This window comes from Giraffa tippelskirchi, chromosome 11 (assembly GCF_054371585.1).
Source record: "Giraffa tippelskirchi isolate mGirTip1 chromosome 11, T2T-mGirTip1v1.2.pri, whole genome shotgun sequence".
In the NCBI taxonomy this organism is placed as follows: Eukaryota; Metazoa; Chordata; class Mammalia; order Artiodactyla; family Giraffidae; genus Giraffa; species Giraffa tippelskirchi.
The window spans coordinates 2,059,742-2,070,163 of NC_137285.1; the positions used below are offsets into that span (position 1 = coordinate 2,059,742).

The 10,422-nt window shown below is 58.7% G+C and overlaps 2 long non-coding RNA genes across 3 annotated transcripts in view; one reads left to right on the plus strand and one right to left on the minus strand.

The window, feature by feature from the left end:
* LOC145526513 (uncharacterized) overlaps positions 1-10,422 on the plus strand; it is a 31,833-nt gene that overhangs the window by 3,283 nt on the left and 18,128 nt on the right. Inside the window, exons 1-2 of one of the 2 annotated variants that reach the window (XR_014068938.1) lie at positions 363-1,915; positions 4,604-4,686. This is a non-coding gene — a long non-coding RNA (uncharacterized LOC145526513). Of the gene's footprint in view, positions 1-362; positions 1,916-4,603; positions 4,687-10,422 lie in introns of those variants that run through there. The other variant, XR_014068937.1, reaches the window with a different exon arrangement.
* Positions 20-4,089, minus strand: LOC145526512 (uncharacterized). Its single transcript, XR_014068936.1, has 4 exons — positions 3,855-4,089; positions 2,506-3,730; positions 1,489-2,040; positions 20-355 (listed from the first exon to the last, which is right to left on the minus strand). It is a non-coding gene; the product is annotated as an uncharacterized LOC145526512 (long non-coding RNA).

Sequence of the window (10,422 nt, forward strand, 5' to 3'; positions counted from 1 at the left end):
GGAAAACACACGCCGTCTAAACTTAAAACAAATTTTTTTTTCTTTCATATTGGAGCATAGTGGATTAGCAACGTGTTAGTTTCAGGTGTGGGGAGTCATTGGGAGGACTGAGGCTGAAGCTGAAACTCCAATACTTTGGCCACCTGATGCGAAGGGCTGACTCACTGGAAAAGACCCTGGTGCTGGGAAAGCTTGAAGGCGGGAGGAGAAGGGGACGACAGAGGATGAGATGGTTGGATGGCATCACCAACTGTATGGACATGAGTTTGAGTAAACTCCGGGAGTTGGTGATGGACATGGAGGCCTGGCGTGCTGCCGTCCACGGGGTCGCAAAGAGTCGGACACGGCTGAGCGACTGAATTGAAGTTTCAGGTGTATAGCAAAGTGATTCAGTTATGCATATACAAGTATCTATTCTTTTTTCAAATTATTTTCCCATTTAGATTATCACAGAATATTGAGCAAAGTTTCCTGAAACACAGTCTAACTTAATCTGTATAAAGTCCAAAGTCAGACGAAGCTGAAACGCAGTCGGCGTAAGGGCAAATACAGACATAAAACTCTAAGGAGAAGTAAAGGAGCGGCGAACTTGGGGTTCCTGAGGGCCTGGCTGCATTCTGAGCCTGAGAAGTTAATTCATGGGAAATTCACATCACCTAGAACTCACCATTTACAAAAAATTATTTTTGTCCCCTCCACATGGCATGTGGGATATTAGTTCCTGAGCCAGGGGTCAAACACTTGGCCCTGCGCTGGAAGCATAGTCCCAACCACTGGACCGCCAGGGGAGTCCCTGGAATTTACCATTTTGAAATGAGCATTCACAGCATAGTACAACCATCACCACTGCCATTCTTACTTTTTAAACTTGACAGATACCTTTAATTTATTTATGATGTGGCTTTTACAATTTACAATTAAAATAGGATTAAAATAGAAGGCAATCCATCAAAATACGAGAGGCGGCTCTTCTGGGGCAAATGCCTGGGCTGCATGGTTTCCTCCTGTTTGTTTCTCTGTACTTTTCACGTTGTTTACCGTGAGCAGTTGTTATTTTAAAACCAAAGACCAGGACCTAGAAAGTCTATTTTAAGAGGAACTCAGAAAGCAAACAAGGTGATGCTCCCTGTCGTGGGGCTCACACCAGAGTCCTTGCAGCTCAGACACATCCTGTTGCCTCCAGCGGGGTCTGGAGTTCGGGGGGTCTTGGAGGGCCCTGCGCTGCTCTGCCAGGATGGCCCTGAGACGGGACACAGGCCTGTCGTGGGCTTGGCAGCTCCCTTCCTGGATTATCTCCTCCAAATCACACTTGTGTTTGCTAAACTCAATTTCCCTCTGTTTGGGCCTCTCGTTGGGTTGATTTTTGTTAGCACAGTTCATGAACCAGAGACCTGCAGGTCCCCTGGGAGAGTGGGTGAGATGTTTTGCCGCCAGTCACTACCTCTTCCTCTCTCAACCTGAAGCTAAGTCGATTCAGTTGTGTCCGACTGTGTGCGACCCCGTGGACTGTACCCCGCCAGGCTCCTCTGTCCGTGAGACTTTCCAGGCAAGAATACCGGAGTGGGTTGCCATTTCCTTCTCCAGGGGAATCTTCCTGACCCAGGGATCGAACCCACATCTCTTATGTCTCCTAAAACCGGCCGGCGGGTTCTTTACCACGAGTGCCACCTGGGAAGTCCCTTTCAACTTTTAAGTTACTGGTAAAGTCCGCTTGTAACAACCTTGAGAGACGGATTTAAAAAGAAAGCTGAAATTCCTCACAGTCCTACTGCTGAATCAGACAGGGTCTCCTGTGGTCTTCCTGCCGTGCCCTCGTCCTGGGGCAGGGGTGCCCCTGCGCCTGGGAAGGGAGGGTACCTTGCTGGACTGAGTGCCTGTGTGCTTGGCTCTCTCCTGACCCACCGAATCCTCCTGGGTGAGCTCTGAATCTCTATTTTTCCTTAATGAGGGTCTTGGATTAGATCAGTGAGGTGAGGGATGTCCCTGGTGGTCTGGTGGTTAAGACTTCACCTTCTAACGCAGGGGCTGTGGGTTCCGTCCCTGGATGGGGAGATAAGTTCACACAAGCCTTGCAGCCAAAAAAACCAGAACATAAACCAGAAGCAATATTGTAGCAAATTCAATGAAGACTTTAAAAATGGTCCACATCAAAAAAAAAAAAAAAATCTTTAAAAAAAGATCAGCATGGTTAGCCCTCCACAGGCCATGGCTGCTTTTCTGCTCAAAGCTCTGGACCTCTCCCCACACAAAACACATCTTCACAGACACACCTCAGGGTTTCTCGAACCCCTGGGTTAGTGTCCTGGAACACCTCCAGGTCTCCAGGGCTCCTTACTGCCGAGAGGCGGGATTGGACCTCTTTGGGACCCCAGATCCATCCCTGTACCTTGGTGGACACTGTGCTGAGTGCCTTCCCGAACGATCCCGCTGAAACCTCCCACAGCCCTGAGCGGTCATCATGTCCACCTCCCAGAGGAGGACAGTCATCTGCCCAAGGTCACATACTTGGGAAAGGGTGGAGCCAGGGCTGGAACCCAGGTCTGTCTGGGCTCCACGCGCAGGCTCTTCCCACCACAGCTGTGGTCCAAGCCCGGGGTGGGGGTGCAGGGGTGCCAGCTCAGCTCCCTGAAAGGTCCTCGCCGCGCCGAGTGTGCCTGGACAGTCTCTCGGGTTTCTGAAGCAGCTCCACGCCTGTGTGTCCTCCCCGCCAGACGGTGAGGTGGGCAGGGCAGGGGCTGAGGTCCTCTTGGCCTGCAAGGGGACAAGGCTTCGAGGCACTAAGGAAATTGCCACGGTCACACCAAGTCGGGATCAGAGCTGGCTTTGGAGCCTGGGAACGAGTTCAGTCCCTTCCCACAGAGCGGCCAGGTGCTAAGATTCTGTTCTTCATGATCAGGACCTACCCACACAATCAACCGTCCATTCACCCACTGACCACGAACCTGCTCATGAACCCCTCAGTCCAATCACTCGTCTACCACACATCCACTCACCCAACCAATGACCCATCCACCCTCACGTCCTTCATCCATCCATCCATCCAACCACACACCTACCCATCCACCTACATACCCACCAATCATTCACCTACTGTCCCGTCCATTCACCTACCCACCCAACTATCCATTCATCCACTCACCCACACAGCTACCCACACAACCATGCACCCACCAACCCATCCACTCATCCCCCTGCCCACCATATCTTCCTTCCCATCCTCACTCAAACTCTTGACCGAGAGCCTTAAAACTGTCAGGCCCTGGGCTGGGGGTGAGATGCCCAGGAAGGGGGCTGCACCCCTTCCTTTGTGCTGAGGGTTGAGGGGTGGGAGCTGAGGCAGGAGACAGGCGGGCTGGGGAGGTGGTTGAGTTCCTGCCCGGGTGGACTCAGTCACAGTGTCAGATGCACCGACTGGGGTTACATACTCCTGTTTTTCTGGGGAGAAAGCGTAGAATGGACGGCTGAGGTGTGCTCATGTCAGGATGCCAGCGGGCAGCGCCTTTGTGTGTGTTGCGTCCGTCGCTCAGTCGTGTCCGACTCTCTGTGACCCCACGGACTGTAGCCCGCCAGGCTCCTCTGTCCATGGGATTCTCCAGGCAAGAATACTGGAGTGGGCTGCCATTCTCTTCTCCAGGGGATCTTCCTGACCCAAGGATCGAACCCGAGTCTCCGCATGGCAGGCAGGTTCTTTCTTGTCTGAGCCACCAGGGAAGCCCCTTAAGTGGAGGATCTATACAGAGTGTTTAGGAGTATAAGAAAAAGAAAGGACGTCTATACAAGATCCTTCAGCTCCTGTAACTGTGATTAGAATTAACAAGCTCTATATGAGTGAGTTGCCAGTAGTCAACGCTAACCTGTGTCTTTCATCCGTTGAGCCAGGTGTCCTGTGAAAGGGGACAGTTACTCCTTTTCTGCTCAGGATGGAGCTGTGAGGTGGCCTCTAACATTACCAACATCGACCAGACCAGACCCAGGGAGAGAGATAATCGCTGAGACGCGTTGTCACCTCCGTGGCAGAGAAGTTTGTCAGCCTAGGTCTTCCCACCTACACAGACCGCGCTTTCATCTACCACGTAATTCTTTCTGTCCGAAGAGCTGCTCAAACACGCTTGAAGTTTATTCTGGCCTGCTTCAAGAAGTACCTCTTTCCTTCATAAGTTCTGCCAATCCTGGACTTTGCCCCAGGCTAGTTGACTTTCTGTGTGGGAAGGTTTGTTTTGTGTTTTTCTCTTTTTTTAACTCTTTACAGAAATTGCTTACACTTTTGGTTTGCAATCACTCACTCTTATGTTTTTAGCTGTGTTGAAAGGGGTTGCTTTTTTTTTGTTTTTAAAGCCTTTTGGACGTGGACCGGTTTTAAAGTCTTTATTGAACTTGTGATAACATTGCTTCTGTTTTATGTTTTGCTGTTCTGGCCATGAGGCATGTGCGTCTTAGCTCCCCTACCAGGGATCGAACCCACACCCTCTGCACTGGAAGGCAAAGTCTTAACCTCTGAACCACCAGAGAGCTTCTGAAAGGGTTTGCTCTTCTCCAATCTTCTTTGCTCCATGCCTGTGGGTAGGTATTCAGCACCCCTGCAATACCTTCTGTCTTTTCTTAGGGGCTCAGTAACCTTCCTGCTTGGATGTGGAGCTGGAGTTGGGAGAGAGTTTCGCAGATTTAGGCATGACCTAAGAAACAGAGGTAAGAATCCATCTTAGCGTTGTATGACCTCTTCCAAATAACCACCCCCCAGCACTGGACCACTGACCGAGAGAGACGATTCTCTCTCTTATCATCAATGTGGTCAGTCCCAAACCCTGCACCAGGCCTCTCATGGATGTAGCAGATAAGCGATACATATTTGTTGAATGTTAAGTGAATTGAAATAATACAAGTTAAAAAAAAAAAAACCACTTAAAAACACATGTTTTTATAATTACACAGTAAACATATAACCATTGTAGAGAAAAATCAGAAAAGTGGCAAGTGCCAAGTGAAAACCACCATTCCTGGTACGTCCACCCCCACAGGTAGCCCCAGGGAAGAGATGTGGACTCGGATGGACGTGTAGATACAGAGACAGACGCTCACACACGCCGGGTCTTGTCTTTTGACCTCTTGGGCATAATGTTATTTTCACGATGCCGTTCAAACGTTCTACCATTTTTAGAGGGTCGTTCATGGTGAATCAGTTCACTGTTTTGTTTTCTGGTGATGAAAGTGTCATGTTCTTTGAGAAATGAGAAGGTACAGGGGAGCATAAAGAAGGAAATAAATGCCTGACCTTGCTACCAGGGAGAGTTCAGTCTGGATGTGCCTGCTTCCAGCTTTTCTCTGTGGCAGTCATGGCCTTTTCACAAAGGTGGGCTCAGACAAGACCTCCTCCCGCCCCCTATTCTTGTCCCTGTCCCCTACAGCGGAATCCATCCATGGCACATCTCCATGGCCCTTTGGGGCTGTGGATGTTAGGCTGTCTGGACATATTGCTGGTGGGGACCCAGGGCTGGGCACCTCGTTGTCCCCGTGTCCTGGGCCAGTGATGAGCTCCCATGAGCAGGGCTGCTGGGCCAAAGGGGAATGTGTCCCCAGGCCATGGACGAGGGGATACATTTCCTGCTGAAGGGCTGGACTGCGTCTCCCTGGGGCCCCTCGGGATCACGGGGTCTGGGGCAGTAGGGAGGCCTCTGCTCACCCCCTTGCCCACCCATGGCTCATTCTGCGGCCAGCAGGGCCCAGGGCTGGGACTCCAGGGTCAGAGCCCCTCCTTCCTGGGCTGACTGGCTCGTTGACCCTGCCATCCCCTCCCTGGAGCCCTGCTGACCGCGGGGGCCACCGCCGGCCAGTTCTGAGATCCCCTGGGGTCCGGCCCTCCAGGATCCCAGTCCCAGGATGGCAAGGATGTTCAGGGGGCAGCTAGGGGGCAGCATCAGGCCCAGACAAGGGCTGGGCGGGGGCTGGGGGGAGGCGGGGCTCTGCGCCCCCCCACCTGCGAGCTGCACAAACATCCCACGTCAGCCCTGAAACTGGCCCGTCCCGCTGTGCGGGCCACACCTGGCCCTGTTTGTCACCCGTCCCACGCCCCGCCGACCACGGGGTTCGGTTTCTCTTCCCCTTACGGCTCCCTGCTGTCACCCGGGGTTCTGGTTTCAGCCAGTGCAGGGTTAACTTTAGCCTGGGGATTCCCAGGGGCAGCCAGCTGCAGGCAGGGCCCCCCCACCCGCTCCCCTCCCTGCTCCCACCCCGGCCTCACTGCCCCTTCAGGCCCAGGGCCTGGCCGCCCAGCTCCTTGATCTAGGAATCTAAGAATCTTCCTGCTGCTTCTGGCCTGCCAGTCCCCCTACCCGCTTCTCCCGGAGCAGAGGGGAAGGCTGAGGCCCAGAGAGGGGAAGCGTTTTGCCCGGGGCCACACAACACAGCAGAGGCAGGCCCTGGACAAGGAGCCCAGGAGGGGACAGAGTGACTGGGGTGGGTGAGGGTCACTGGAGTCCAAGCACGGCACAGGCATCATCTCCTTTAATCCCCAAGCCCCCCTGCAGGGGAGACTCGCTAACTGCGCCCCCCACCCCTTGTACAGCTGGAGCGAGGGAACTGGGCTTAGAGAAGAAGGCAGATGGCCCCGGGTCAAGGTCGAGAGGGGCTGTGGGAGGGGGATCCCCCTGCCACCCTGGGGTCTGGGCTCCTCCAGGCCTCGGCCCCCAGCTCCCGGCTCCTCCCAGCAGTGGGGTGGGGGATGGCCAGGGGGTCCACACTTGGGCCTCCACTCTGCCCCCCAGGGCTGGGATGATGGAGGCGGGGGTCACACATGTGGTGTCCAGGGCCTGGCAGAGGGCAGCCCTCGTAGAGCCCCTGTGTGGCCTCGGTTTCCCACCCCACAGAGGGGAGGCCCCAGGCCGGGAGGGGGGATCCCAGCGGCTGGCTCTGACCCGCCCGCCGGGGTGTTCGTCACCTGGGCCTCAGTTTCCCTCCCTGTGAGATGGAGTGATGAGCCCGCTGGGAGCCTCCGGAAGGCGTGAGTGGTCTGCCTGGGACTGTGTGTTCCATGTTTCAGAGGTGTTCGGGATGGGGGGCCACTCAATAGCCTCAGGGCACAGCTGCCTTCTGGTCTCACAGGTCTGGTCAGGGCTTGGCCTTCGGGTCCTTTGAGCCCTGTCCCTGGCCCTCTGCTGGGTTCCCAGGCCTGGGACACCCGGGGCCTCTGTGCTCACCGTGTACATCGCAGCGCCGTCCACCCTGGAGAACCCCTGCCCCTCCGCCCCCCGGGGCCCTCCCCAGGCCCCCCCTCAGCGCCCTCTGCTCACCCCTCTCTGCCCTGGCATCCTGTGTCTGAGTCTCCTTCCTCCCCAGGCCAGGGCCCGGCCGCATGGAACTGCACGTAGAGATTTCTGGGCAGTGAGCAAGATGGCAGGCCAGGCGGCGTGGGAGGTGGGAGCCTGGGGTCTCCGGGGGGGAGGGTGCTGCAGTGGGGGCTGTGCATGCCAGCCTAGGGGTGCGGAGCCCCCACCTCGGGGCCTTTGCTCATGCCAACCCCCTAGGAGGCCTTCCTTCCCTCCACTCCTCAGCCCTGGGAGGCCAGCTCCCAGTCCCTGTTTTGGGGTGCCTGAAGCTGCTGCTGCTCCCAGAACGCCTCGTCTGATCCCCAGGACCCCAGAATCCCCGACTCTTGTCTTCCCCTCTAATGTTTCTTGACGGTGCCGTGGGCTCCGGGCTGGGCAGGGACGAGGCTCCCTGACTTAGCTTCACCCCCAGGACCTGAGCTGGGCCCACAGGGAGGGCAGCGGTGGTGGGAGTGGACAGCGGTTGATGAGCTGACCGCCCATGGCGGGTGTGGGCGAGGGCCACACTCCCCAGGCTCGCAGGTGGGGGCACCTGTCAGCCGGACCTTGGGCCGCCCGTGTGTCAGGTGACGTGGTGGTGCGGCTGTGGACTTGCAGGCCTGGCCCCTGGCTTCCTGGGGCTGGGGCACCTCCTGGCAGCTCCCCTGAGAACGAGCTGGTGAAGTCCCAGCCGGTGGAGGGATTTTTTCGTGTGTGTGTTTGAGGGTGGACTCAGGAGACTGTGCTGGGTACCTGTTCCCTCTGTTTTACTCCCATCAGGACCACAGAGCCCTGGAGTGTCTCTGATTGAAGCCAGAGGGGGCATCAGGGAGACCTGTAACTGTGGTGGGGGGGCAGTCTTCTCACCCACAGCCATGGGCGCCGCTGGCCTCCCCACGCTGGCCCCTCTGCCCCACCTCCTGCCCCCTGCTTTGCCTTCAGCAACTCGGCCGGGCATGGGGGGCAGGCTGGGGAGGGCACAGGGCACCCTGTGTCCGCAGCCCCCCTCCTCCCGTGGTGAAGCAGGCACCTTCCACGTCTGACTTTGACCTTGACTGTGCCAGTCCTGACTGGCCTGCAATGAGCAGCTGAGAGCCACACGCAGGCCGGGCCCCCGGGAGGCCTCAGGGAGGCTTTTGGATGGATGGAGGGAAAGATGATGGTTGGACGGATGGGTGGACAGACAGATGGATGAGTGACTGGCCAATCTGAGGTCCCGTCCCCTGGAGAAGAACCCTGTGAGGCCTCATGGGGAACAGCTGAGTTTGGAGTCACCGCTTTGTTACTCCAGACCCACCAGGGCTCCCAGGGCAGCGACTGTGAGGGTCCCTGTTTCTCTCCCCATCCCCATACTTGACTCAATCCCTCTCTGCAAAGAGTCCCAAGGGAGGGGAGGCAGGGGAGGTGTGCCCCGTGGTGCCCCCGGCCAGCCCCAGCTCCTCTGGGCCCCGCGGCGGCATCAGCTCTGAGCCTGGCACTTAGACGGGCTCCTGGGGCCCCGAGAGGGGTTACGACCTCTGGGATCCCAGACACAGGATCCTAGGACAGAAGATGCCGCTTCTGACGGCTGACGAATGTGGTCTTGAGTGGCCAGGCCTGGACACAGGGGCTTGGGCGGCCTGAGTGCTGGGATGTGGGCCCTTCTCCAGCTGGGCTGGCGGAAGCTTCCAGAACTGGAGCTGCCCCTCCCCCCACCCTGGGGAGAGGGAGGCACCTGCTGCCAGGGCTGGGCTGGTTGGTCGGGGTTTCCTGGCTATTTCGGGCGTCAGGGCCTCTTGCTTTCGCCAGGACAGCTGCGTGGGGGTGAGGGTGCAGGGCCCGTGGGGAGCCATGGGGGTGCTGGCCTGAGGCCGCTGGGCCCAAACAGCCCAACGCCAACAGCGACAACTGTCAACCCCAGAGACCCGCAAACGTCCATTTTCCACCTGACCGTCCCTCCTGGGCCCCCAGGGAGCGAGGTTCCACTGTCACCAGCCCAGCTGCACAGAGGGGACCCTGGCCCCCAGCCCCTGACCCAGAATCAGGGCTGTCCTGGCCCCTGGCTGCCTCCGGGCTCAGCTTGGCCCCTCGTGCAGCCTGGTGGGGCACCCCGGCTGTCCCCCGTTCGTTTCTCCAGGGCAGCACTTGCCCTCCGCAGGCTGGCCCCTGGCCCCAGTCAGGAGCCCCCAACAGGGCTGCCTGGCCATCGCCAAGGCCCCCGCACACAGTGGGCACTCGGGAAAGGGCTGCTGAGCCGGGGCTTTGCTCTGGGCTCTGGTCCACCCGGGCCTCACCACTCACCCTGGTCCACCCGGGCCTCACTCACTCACCCTGGTCCACCCGGGCCTCACCACTCGCCCTGGTCCACCCGGGCCTCACGCACTCGCCCTGGTCCACCCGGGCCTCACCCACTCGCCCTGGTCCACCCGGGCCTCACCACTCGCCCTGGTCCACCCGGGCCTCACCCACTCGCCCTGGTCCACCCGGGCCTCACCCACTCGCCCTGGTCCACCCGGGCCTCACCCACTCGCCCTGGTCCACCCGGGCCTCCCGGGCCTCACCCACTCGCCCTGGTCCACCCGGGCCTCACCCACTCACCTGGTCCTCCCGGGCCTCACCCACTCGCCCTGGTCCACCCGGGCCTCACCCACTCGCCCTGGTCCACCCGGGCCTCCCGGGCCTCACCCACTCGCCCTGGTCCACCCGGGCCTCACCCACTCACCTGGTCCTCCCGGGCCTCACCCACTCGCCCTGGTCCACCCGGGCCTCCCGGGCCTCACCCACTCGCCCTGGTCCACCCGGGCCTCACCACTCGCCCTGGTCCACCCGGGCCTCACCCACTCGCCCTGGTCCACCCGGGCCTCACCCACTCACTCTGGTCCACACTAGTGCTGGGCTGGAGGCCCGTGTGAGCAGAGACGCTGCGGGTGGCTCACAGGTGGTCTGGGGTCCCACCTCTCTCAGAGAGCCGCTCTGGCCGGTCTGCCCTTAGGGAGCCCAGCGGGGGTCTGGCTTAGGCCTCTCCTTCCTCCCCCGACGTGTCCCCAGGAGGCCGGGCCCTGGGCGGGCAGGCATTGCCGGTCCTGGTGAGACCCGAGAGGGGGTCCAGGCGCTGGTGACCAGCACAGTCCCGGGCACAGGGGTG